This window comes from Pan troglodytes, chromosome 13 (assembly GCF_028858775.2).
Source record: "Pan troglodytes isolate AG18354 chromosome 13, NHGRI_mPanTro3-v2.0_pri, whole genome shotgun sequence".
NCBI classification, from domain to species: Eukaryota; Metazoa; Chordata; class Mammalia; order Primates; family Hominidae; genus Pan; species Pan troglodytes.
Window position 1 is genome coordinate 23,060,882 of NC_072411.2, and position 12,082 is coordinate 23,072,963.

The window sequence follows — 12,082 nt, forward strand, 5'->3', positions numbered from 1 at the left end:
CTGGCTACACACTGCCTGTCTATACACTCATTCACAGACAGGTTGTGCTCCTTTTACAGCCAAACTTTTCTACCACCATACCTACTCCTGCCACATGGAGGGTTACCTAGGGAACTTGATGTCCTTTTAACTCAGATAGGGGATTAACATTCCTCTCTTGACGTATGAGATGAAACTATAGAATAGCCAGGTCAATACTGTGAATAATGAAGCATAACTTTTTTTTTTTTTTTAGGACAGAATCTTGCTCTGTCACCCAGGCTGGAGTGCAGTGGCGTGACCTCGGCTCACTGCAACCTCTGCCTCTGGGGTTCAAGCGATTCTTCTGTCTCAGCCTCCCGAGTAGCTGGGACCACAGAGGCCCGCCACCATGCCCGGCTAATTTTTGTATTTTTAGTAGAGACGTGGTTTCACCATATTGGCCAGGCTGGTCTCGAACTCCTGACATTGTAATCCGCCTGCCTTGGCCACCCAAAGTGCTGGGATTATAGGCGTGAGCCACCGAGCCCGGCCAGTTTTTGATATTTAAGTTGTCATTCATTGATGTTGAACATCCTTGTAGAGGATATGCAGTATTTCATTGGAGAATAACAGACATGAATTGTCTTCAAAACTTTTTGTATCTTCTTACTTATAAGTAAAATTTTTGAAAACTGCATCACTAAACTACATAAAAATACTTTTTTCCTTCCCTTTGTTATTGAATAAGTGGAATAAGGTGTCAACATACTTGAAATGTTGAAATGTTTAGTAGACCTAGTTGATTTGGAATTAGATCTTAATATTTGTGTTTACTGTTAAGCCAGAGATTAGCAAACCAACAATCACTAATCCTCAGCGTTAATAAAGGAAAGAAAAGGTAGAGAAGAGATGCTTCAAATAATTAGCTTCTTTTTCTTTCTGCATCCAGGTGTTGAACTTTGTTCTCTGAGTTTCTTTCTCCACAGTACCGGCAGCCTGCTAAAAGCAGGGGCAGCAAGATGACATCTTTAGCTGAGAGACACTTGTACCACTTAGAGATGAGAAAGATGCACCAGGGTGAGGATTTCCACTGTGAGCAAGTTCTTCCATGTCTAAATATATCCCACATCTGCACAGGCCCTGGAGACTCTCTCCACATGTCTTAGCTACCATCTTTATAACACTTCCTATTGAGCATATTATGAGAGATTCTTGATATGAAGTTGAAAAATCATGTTGATGATACTTTACAAAAAATAAATGAGGTTGGTTCGTCCCATAAAACTAATATAATTTTTTCCCTGGTACAAAAGCAGTAAGTCTGAAGGGGTAGTTTGGAAGATCATGAGATTCAAGTTACGAAATATTTACCAAATTTGGTTGGCTCCAGGGAAGCATCACAGTTTTTAAACTGACAATAATGCACCAAGAGGTGCACAACAGAAAGCCTGATCTGGCGGTGGAGTTTAGGATGGGTTGCAAGTTGGACTAACCCAGGAGAGGACAGTAAGCCCTGGTAGGGGCTATGAAAAGCCCAGGTGACCCAGGATTTGCACAGTCCTTCTTGATACATGTTTTGGGAAACAGTTTCGGTAGAGTAGTGTATAATAGGGAGAATATGAGATGAAAAAGTTCTGAAGAGTGAGTGTGATGTTGGAGGTGTTATGTGCTATAAGATGCTCTTGGAGATAGACTGGAAAAGTTTGGAATTTAAGAGAGGTGGAGAGGAGAGAACCAGACTTAGCAATACCACAATGAGTTGGGAAAGGATGAGAAGGTGGAAGATGGTGTAGAGTGAGGAAAATGGTGGGAAGGTTAATTTTATGTGACAACTTGACTGGGCTAAGGGATGCCTAGGTAGCTGGTTAAACATTATTTCTGCGTATGTGTCTCTGAGACTGTTTCTGGAAGAGATTAGCATTTGAATCAGTAAATTTAGTAAAGAATATCTACCCTTGGGCCGGGCGCAGTGGCTCGCGCCTGTAATCTCAGCACTTTGGGAGGCCGAGGCAGGCAGATCACGAGGTCAGGATATCGAGACCATCCTGGCTAACACGGTGAAACCCCGTCTCTACTAAAAATACAAAAAATTAGCCGGGCATGGTCACCTGCGCCTGTAGTCCCAGCTGCTCAGGAGGCTGAGGCAGGAGAATGGTGTGAACCCGGGAGGCGGAGCTTGCAGTGAGCCAAGATCGCGCCACTGCACTCCAGTCTGGGGAACAGAGCAAGACCCCGTCTCAAAAAAAATTAATAATAATAAAAAAAAAGGAAAAGAAAAAAAGAAAAGAATATCTATCCTTACCAGCAAGGGTAGGCATCATCTAATTCATTGAGGCCCAGATAGAAAACAAAAAGGTGGAGGAAGTCCAAATTCTCTCTCTCTTCTTGAGCTGGGACATCCATTTTCTACCCTCGGACGTTGGAGCTCCTTGTTCTTGGGCCCTCAGACTCTGGGACTTACACCAGCAGGCCCTCCCGTTCACTCTTCTGAGGCTTTTGGCCTCAGAATGGGAGTTAAATCACTGGCTCCCCAGGCTCTCAGGCTTTTGGACTTGGACCAGACTATACCATGGGCTTTCCTGGTTCTCCAGCTTGCAGAGAGCATATTTTAGGAGTTAAACTTTCAGAGTTGTCCTAAGGATTAAATAAGATAATTTATGGAAAAAAGCGCTTGGTAAACTTTAGCTTGAAAAGTGATTATTATTTGACTTAAAGATGCTTTCTGGAGCATTCACAAGCAGAAAAACAGCCTGTGACCAGCCATCAACACAGCTCTTCACCACAGCATTTCTTTTCCCAAAGAGAGTGAAAATCATTAGCCCATCCCTGAATGTTAGATCATCAAGGAACCTAACAACTTTGTTTATCTCTGAGGCGGCATTCAGGAATGAGTTTTCAACACTTGTTGTCTGTGGGTTGGAAGCTTTACAAATTCACATCCCAAACAAGAACCTGGGCATACTTGACAAGCATCTGTGAGACCAGCAGGAGGGGACTGGGCATTTCTGATCTGAGAAGAAACGCATTGGGGTGCATCATACTGTGGCAAACCTAATCCAATATTAATTAGGATTTAATGATTTTACAAGAACATCCAACAATTTTAGCTGCCTATAATCATGGCATGCTTATTCTATAGCAACGTTTTTCTCCAGAATTTGCTTTTCTGCATCTTCCTTCTCCAAATCCTTTCCTCTTCTCTACATCTTACATACCCTGCACTCCAAACTCACCCTCAGCATCAGATCTAGGATTCTTTAAAATACTTAAAGTAGGTACTTGATTTTCTTAAGCAACTTATGCAAATTCAGAGTTGAGACGTGACTCCTGGCATTTCCAAATTCTTGGGCATTAACCACAAGGCTATCCCTTGTAGAAAACATGTTTCATTTATTCACAAACAGTGGGCTTGAACCATATGTAGTTCTTCTGGCTTACTTCAGGTTGTTTTTAGATGTGCAATATATTGTTTGCTCTCCCTGTCCTCAGTTTTTCTATTTGAAAAATGAGGTCTAATCCCACTTTCATCTGGTTCATTCATTTTAGAAAACTTTTGTTTATTAATTGAGAGATTGGTTGATATACTCAACAAGTGTTTATACATGCAACAAACACCTGTGCTAGGTAGACATGGAGAAGCATGATAATATTCACCTGGAACTCAAAAAGCTTGCAGCCCAGGTGGTAAAGGAGCTTTTAAAAAGGAAGGGCAGGCCAGGCGTGGTGGCTCACACCTGTAATCCCAGCACTTTGGGAGACCGAGGCGGGCGGATCACTCGAGGTCAGGAGTTTGAGACCAGCCTGGCCAACATGGTGAAACCCCATGTCTACTAAAAATACAAAAATTAGCTGGGCATGGTGGCACACACCTGTAATCCCAGCTGCTCCAGAGGCTGAGGCAGGATAATCGCTTGAACCCAGGAGGCAGAGGCTGCAGTGAGCCGAGATTGTGCCACTGTGCTCCAGCCTGGGTGACAGAGCAAGACTCTGTCTCAAAAAAAAAAAAAAAAAAAAAAAAAAAGAACGGCATGGGTGTGGCCATGGCCTGAATGTTTATATGTTGAAATCCTCACCCTAAGGAGATGATGTTAGGAGGTGGGACCTTTGAGAGGTGATTAGATCAGGGCTGTGGAACCCACATATGGGACTAGTGGTCTTATAAAAGAAACACCAGGGAGCTCCCGTGCCCCTTCCGCCATGTGAAGACACAGTGAGAAGGTGCTGTGAGGAAGTGTCATCAGACACCGAAACTGCCGTCACCTTCGTCTTGGTCTTCCCAGCCCCCACAACTGTAAGAAGTAAATTTCTGTTGTTTATAAATCACCTAGTCTATGGCATTTTCTTATTGTAGCCTGAATGGACAAAGACAAGTAGTGACTCTTGGTCCAGCACAGGGAGAGTTATCCTTAGGCTGAGCCTTGAGGACAAATGAGAGTTGCTGTTTCAGAAGGGCCTAAGTGGGACACAGGGCAGGCAGAGTTCCCAGCTTGTGCAAAGTCCTGAAGGTAAGAATTTTCTCGGTATATTGAAGCTAGACATCAGAACAGGTTTAGGGGGGTCAGAAGTGGGAACCCCACTGAGAAGAACCTTCAGCTCTATAATGAGGAGCTTCTATCACATAGGCAATAGTAAGCTAGTGATGGATTTTAAGCAGGGTGATGACACAGATTTGGATTTTGAGATGTTCATTTTAGCAGGAATGGGGAGAATACATGTGAGTGTTCATTAACACACTGATTAAGTCATTCGAAGGTTCACAAAATTAGTGTGGTTGGTTTTAGCATGAGGATTTGAAGGTAAGCTGAGAGCCCCCTTTCCTAAAATATCTCCTTTAGAGCTACCTGAATTTCTTTATTGAAATTAAGACGAAAGCACATTTTTGTGAATGAAGGTGCTTTCTTTTAGCAAAGCAATACCTGGGATGGGTTCCAAGGTTATCATTCATATCTTAGCATATATGTGTCTCCCAAGTTTAGATGGAATTACAGCCTGGTAAGATTTTGAGTTTTAGCAGTTGATGTGATGGATGGGATCATATTGGAGCCTGAATCACCGCAAGAAGGGCATGTTGAATTTTTCTTTTTTTTTTTTTTGAGACAGAGTCTCGCTCTGTTGCCCAGACTAGAGTTCAGTGGCGTGATCTCTGCTCACTGCAACCTCTGCCTCACAGGTTCAAGCGATTCTCCTGCCTCAGCCTCCCGAGTAGCTGTGATTATAGGCACATGCCACCACATCCAGCTAATTTTTGTTGTTTTAGTAGAGGCAGGGTTTCACCATGTTTGCCAGGCTGGTCTTGAACTCCTGACCTTAGGTGATCTGCCCACCTCGGCCTCCCAAAGTGCTGGGATTACAGGCATGAGCCACTGTGCCCGGCCCATGTTGAAATTTGAACAGCAGAGGACAGAATGAAAGTGTGCATGCCTGAAGCACATGGCCTATGCCCTAGAAGTAGAAAAGGGTCAAGGGTCCAACCAGATCTAGCCCACTGGTTGTTGCTTGGTTGAAATGACCTTTTAGGATGGGTTTCATTACCAATCGGAATTTCATTACCATTCTCAGAAGGTGCCTCACGGCTGAGAGCTCAGGACAGGGAATAACAGACTGGCGAGATGAGTAGGCAGTGCTGTATTTTTAGAGTCCTGAACATTCACTTTCAGCAGCTACAAATCATGGCCTTCCTGGATCTGCCTCCAAATTCAAGCCATATCCTGAGTGAAGGTTGGCAAATGGTCATTCACCTCTTTGACAATAGAGGCATCTCTTTTAGGCCCTGTAAGGATTATATAATCCAGGTTTACCTATAAAGTTAAAAAAAAGATTAACAGCATAGAAAAAGTGCCGTGGATGCTTTCCAAGAGCTGGTCTTGTACCCATGATATAAGCAGGTGTCTCACAGCATGTAGCATTTCCCAACAGACAGTCAACCCACACTTTGTACATTCAAACTCAAAAAATTAATATGGAATTATTTTAGTGAAGCTGACATATGATGTGCCTTAATCAAATAATCAAATGAGTTGTAGTGGGTGTTCTTAGCAATCAATAAATTCATTTAATTGATCAATGAATTTACACATATGTTTAATGAATATTTATTAAACATTTTCTTTGTGACACGAATGTGGAAATATATTAATACCCCTTCTGTTTTATTCTAAAAACCATCTTACATTAATTAGCTTCATTCTATTTTTTGATGATAAATTATCACTGCCTATTGTGTAAAAAAAAATAAGATCTTTCAATCGAGGGCTGTACGTCTAGTGGGGCATGCACAGGACAACTCTAAAACATAGGTGATCCCAGGGAGTGACCTGGCCAAGGCCCAGATGGAGTGACGGGGGAGTACTGGTGTGGGATTCCTCCTTCTAAGGGAGGGAAGCAGGTCAGGGTGTGTAGAGTGAAATCTTGAAGAATGTGGGGATTTTGGTGAGTAGCAAAATGGAAGAAGATTCCTGGTGGGAGGTCAGCAGGAGCAAAACCCCCGAGATTGGAAAACAGGTATAGGATGAGGGGAACAGTGAGTTGTTCAATATTCTTGCCATAGCACGTAGAGAGAAGATTCATAGGAAATAAGATTGAAAACATCCAATGCAGAAAAGCCACGGAGCCCTGGAATACCAGGCTGAAGTGCTTGTATTTCACAGATTTTGCGGAATGAATATGATTTGGCCAAAGCTATGTATGCTGCATGAAACTTAATCTGGTAGGAGGCAGCTGAAGCCCTGAGACTAGAAGAGATGGTTGCCAGAGAGCTGAGTGAGAGAAAAGACTCTTGCAGGTGGCTTCATTTCTCTGGGTGAAGCAGGACATCCCCACCCCAGCGCTAGTGACAATGGGCAGGACACTTCTTTGTCGTGCAGGGCTGTTCTGTGTACTGCAGAATGTTTAGCAGCATCCTGGCCTTTGTCCGTGGAGGTGAGTAGCACCCCTCCCATTCGTGAAAACCCAGATAATCTCCAGACATTGCCAAATGTTTCCTTGGGCAAAATTTTCCCCACTGAGAACCGCTGGAGTAAAGGAGCCAGAAGTAGTCCGAGAGTCCATTAGTAAAAATAATGGAGCTAAGGTTCAAACCTGGCCCTTCTAAATGTAAAAGGCCTTTTGCACCAATCAGCACTGTCCCTTATGCTTCTACTTCATCCCCTGGTGTGCACTCACAAACACACACACATACACTTACACACACAGACACATACAAACATATATATTCTAGTACACACATACACATCTACACACAAGTACACACACATACATACACAGATATAACCTAGGTAAAGTGAAGCCTACAGGGTACTAGGAAGCTGGGTGGGAGCGAGTGTGGGCCTGGAGTGCAGAGTAGGGGAGGTGGAGGTGCAAAGCTGGATGAGGCTCTGTTCTGGGGACTCTCACTGTTCTCCTAACCAGTCCCAACTCCTGATAAAGGAAGACAGAGAACATGGTGGCTTTGTGTCAGTGACGATGGGACTGGCAAGGGGGGGACAGCAGTCCAGCCTGGAAGTGTCAGGATGACCAGGGATGATGGGATCTGCTTCCTTGCCATCTGCCCTTTGGCATGGCCTTTTGCTATGGACTCAGGGGTGCCAGAGAGGAATGGTGGAAACAATCAAGAGTTTTGGGAGTGTTCAGTCTCATCTCACTGCTAGATCTCTGGCTCCAGCAAGCAGCTTCAGCTCAAGTTCTCAGGGCCTCTGTTTCCTAATCTGTTAAATACAGTTGTTTTCATTACATGAGAGGATAAGTAAAGAACCTGATGGCATCAATCACAGTGTAGAAATGTGACAAATAGTGGCTATTTTATTATTATTGCTATAAGCTTAAATGATATAATCACATTATATCTAAGATGATTTTGATACAAATGCTCTGAACTCATCGAGACGGTTGACTCAGAACCTTTATGAGTTAATGCATTTATACATCTATCAATTAGTCTTTATTAGATATTGCTTGTTTGCATTTCTCAACTTACTTGATTCCTTTGGGTGTTAAATTTCTACTCCTAAGAAAACCTGTATTTCATATTACAAGTTAACAGTCTATAATCTATTTCCAAATTTCTGGGTTATTAGATAAAGCCTCACATCTGACTGACCAAATTAAATATACCCCTGTGGTTTTCCGTGGAGTTATAATGTCTCATGTTAGTAGTCTTTTAAATATGTTTAAATTAATCTGACTCTGTGCCTATAAAATTGACTTCAATTAAATCTTTTATGAGCTTTCATAACTCTAACTCATATCTTCTAAATATTTGTAAGTATCTGATTATATGAAGTTTTGTGTAATATATGTGCATGCGTGCACACGCGCACACACACACACAGTCTCATACAAGTGTGCACATTCATCATTGTCCTTGCTCCATCTACTTATTCTGCAGTGTTATCCACAAATCAAATAGATTTGTTTGGCATCAATTGTCCAACTCAGTCCACTATTTCTGTTCTCCTTTCTGTTGTTCAAGTAGGAAAAAAAGTCGTTTTCTTGCGTTACTTTTCAAGAGCCACATTTAGACTTTTTAGATGTCAATTGCTGTATGCGATTTGCTCAGGTTGACGCAAAAAAAAAAAAAAAAGTGATGAACTTTTAAAGACATTTCCCCCAGGACATTTGTTTTCTTTGACACTGTTTTGCTGCTAGATGCTGGGTGTTTTTGTTTCTCAATGTTATGATCATTGCTGGTTTTATTAATTAGTTGATGGTTAGGAATTTATTTTGAACAAATATTGCCAAGCTTACAGCATACCGTTCTTTCAGGTTATTTTTATAGATTATCATCTTATCTCATTGTTACTAAGCAATTAAGAAGTCCACTAAAAATAAGCCTTTAACAAAGATTTAAGAGTCATCAATATGTAATGGGATTGTTGCTTTCCAAAAGTATCAATGGATTGCTTTTTATACCTTTGCTTCCTCATTTCTGCTGAAGCACATTTGTTATGACCTTGGAATTATCCTTAAAAACACTCTCCTTTACCATCTGTATATTTGCAAGTACTTCGGTGGAAGGCAGAAAGAAGTTACTATCATTATTATTTATTATTATTTTATTGAGGGAAGTTTGAAGTCAGACATGTTTGCATTTCATCCTGGCTTCGTCACTTGTGGACTGGGTGGGCTTGGCAAGCTACTCAACATCTGTGAGCCTTCGATCTATTGCCTGTAAGATAGAGTGAATAATACCTCCTCCATCCAGTGCCTGCTCTGCTGAATGTGCCTGCAGGGAAACACACAAGGGTGCTGGCCAGTCAGACTTCATGAGTGATCTCAAGTGTCCAATTCACTATTAAAAGAATTTTCTCCTCCTCTTTCTGAAATTGTTCCTCAACATTTTCCTTTGCTGGCCAATTCCTACTCTTCACTGGAGACCTTGCATCATGCTTCAACGGGAAAAGAAAAGTCCCCATTGGAAAGCTCTGTCTTACCTCTGCTCAATTTCCCACCATGCCTGCCTGTGTACACGGGCCGTGTCTCTTGTTGGCATGGGTGACCTATGCCATGGGTAGCAACCCCACCTGGTATCTGGCTTGGGCTTTTCTTCCACACTTGAGGACTTTGCTCCTGCAGTTTCTTCTCTCTTCTGCATCTTTCATTTCTTCTCTGTGGATCATTTCTATTAATGTAAAAATAAGCTCCAGGGAGATCTAGTTGTGAATGAACCCTTCAGTGACCTAATATATCCCTTAATCTATTGCTTTATGTCTCTGTTTTTCTTTTCAATACATCTTCCCAAAGGAATTGTAATGCCCACCACTCTCTTTCTCATTTACATCCTCTCTTCTCTGTGTCACTCTGCTGATCACCTGACTACTCTACTCTGACTGCTGGGCCAGGAGTGCCCTTAATTTATTTTGGCAAATCAGTGCCATTTTTGGCCCTTATCTTGCATGACTTCTTGGCAACATTGGACACAGTTAAATATTCCTGTGCAACACTCTATTTTCTTGCCTTTTGTGGCCCTATGCTCTCTGAGTTTTCTTTATATCATGCCAGACTTTCTCCATTCTTTGCTTAGTGAAGGTACGACTACCTTCTCCTCAATCCCTGCCTCTGACTTCCCTTTCTAGGCCAGACCTCTGAATACCAGAATACATGAGGGCATTGGGAATGATGTGGGATTATCTTTGATTCCTATCTTTTTCTTTTCACCACATCCAATCCATCACTGAATACTGTAAGTGCTCTATGGAATATCTGGCATCTGTTTACTTCTTCTATCCATGTCAAATCACCATTGTCTCCCAGCGGATGACTCCAAAATAGATCTTTAATTCTATTTTGCTTCCTTGAAGCTGATTCTCCACATAGCAGCCAAAATGGTCTTTTAAAAACACAAGACATAGTATGTTATTCCATTACACAAAACCCGTGTACAGCTTTCTGTTGCCCTTGGAGTATCATCTGTTCTCCTTAATATGACCTAGATATGTCTGAGTTCTCCCTTTATCTTGTACCCCACAATCTTCACCCACCAAATTCCCAAACTCACCAAACTCATTAAGTTTTGACCTTTGCATCATTGCTTACCCACAGATTTGGGGCTCAAGATAGTAGCTATGTTATTATTAATTACTTTCTCTTTTAAAAAGTTCTCTTTCAGATTCCTTTTGGAAACATAGTTTTGGGTTGTATTTTTGGGTAATGATGGGAAATTGGCACTCAGTTTGTCTCAAGCCAAGAGTCATTTTGTTGCAAGCTTTTTGGTATTGTGACATCTAAGCCTAGAAGGCATAAGCTATGTAGTGGAGTAGAAAAAAAGGAGTCAAACCTTCATGTTGTGCACATGTACCCTAGAACTTAAAGTATAATATATATATATATATATGAAAAAAAGGAGTCTAAGAATAATACAATGAGAAGAGGATGCTGAAAGCAGAATCTGAAGGTAATTCAACAAGGTCCTTTTACTAAGACAGAGATTTTACAGATAAATTCTCAATAGGTAGGAAACTATTCTGTTCTAGGTATTGCAGAGACTGATACAAAAGGCTTTCTAGTTTTTTTAAGGTATAAAAGGAAAACAACATGAAGTTTTATATAAGTTTATTCCAAATTTAATTCTAAATTAAGTGTTTTTAATACTTTTTATGATCTTGCAAGAAAAATACATATTTATAATCATTTTCTTAACATTTTAAACACAATTAGATCTTACAATTTCTGCAACTTATATTTTTCACTTAAAACATATCATGGATAGCTTTCCAGGTTGCTTTTTAAAGATACAACTCATTATTTTCATGGCTGCAGGATATTTAGTTAGATGGATGTACCATAATTCATTCACAATTTTTCTATTCATGTGGGTATTTATTTCCAGTTTTTTTGCTATTACAAACAGTTTTGTTGCAATAAATATATTAAGATACATGCCTCCTTTGGGCATTGAAATTTTTATTTCTATAGAATCAGTTCCTAAAAGGAAGATTGTTGAGTTGTTGGTTTTAAAGTTATTCATCTATAACATGCTTGCCATTTTGATCTGTGAAAACTGTATCTTGTTTTAATTTACGTGTTTGCAATTACAAGTGCGGTTTAGCATTTGTTCATTCAACAAATATTTACCAAACACCTACTATGTGCTAGAGCAGGCCTGTATTGGCTTGTGATGGCTGACTGGGAATAGCTCTTTCCAACTCCATGTTCACTGAGGTTAATTTGGTTGTTAGAAACCTGCCAAGGTGAGAGACCTTAAACCTAGAAGATGATAATATTTTATAATAAAAGAAAAAATAGAGCAAGGTAAGGAGGATTGTGAGTTTGTGTATATGTGTGTATTTTTGTATATGTGCCTGTGTGTGTGGTGTGTATCTGTGGTATGGTGTATGTGTGTGTGTGGTATGTGTGTATGGTGTGTGTATGTTGTGTGTGCATATCTGTGTGGTGTGTGTGGTGCATGTGTGGTGGTGGGGGTATTCAATTTTACATGAAGTGGTCAGAGGTGGGCCTCTTGAGAAGACATTTGAGCAGGTTTGAAGGAAGTGAGGGAATATAGAAATCTTGAAGAGAAGCAATCAAGGTGGAGGAGGCATCACTGCAAAGCCCAGATTAGAGCATACCTGTGTTTCTCAGAAGCAGCACAGCAGGCACTATGGCTGGAAAGGAAGGAGCAAGAGGG

General features: G+C 41.1%; 1 long non-coding RNA gene across 1 annotated transcript in view; it reads left to right on the forward strand.

The window, feature by feature from the left end:
• Positions 1-12,082, forward strand: part of LOC134807968 (uncharacterized) — a 512,919-nt gene that overhangs the window by 479,304 nt on the left and 21,533 nt on the right. Inside the window, exon 4 of the long non-coding RNA XR_010149710.1 lies at positions 948-1,038. This is a non-coding gene — a long non-coding RNA (uncharacterized LOC134807968). The remainder of the gene's footprint in view (positions 1-947; positions 1,039-12,082) is intronic.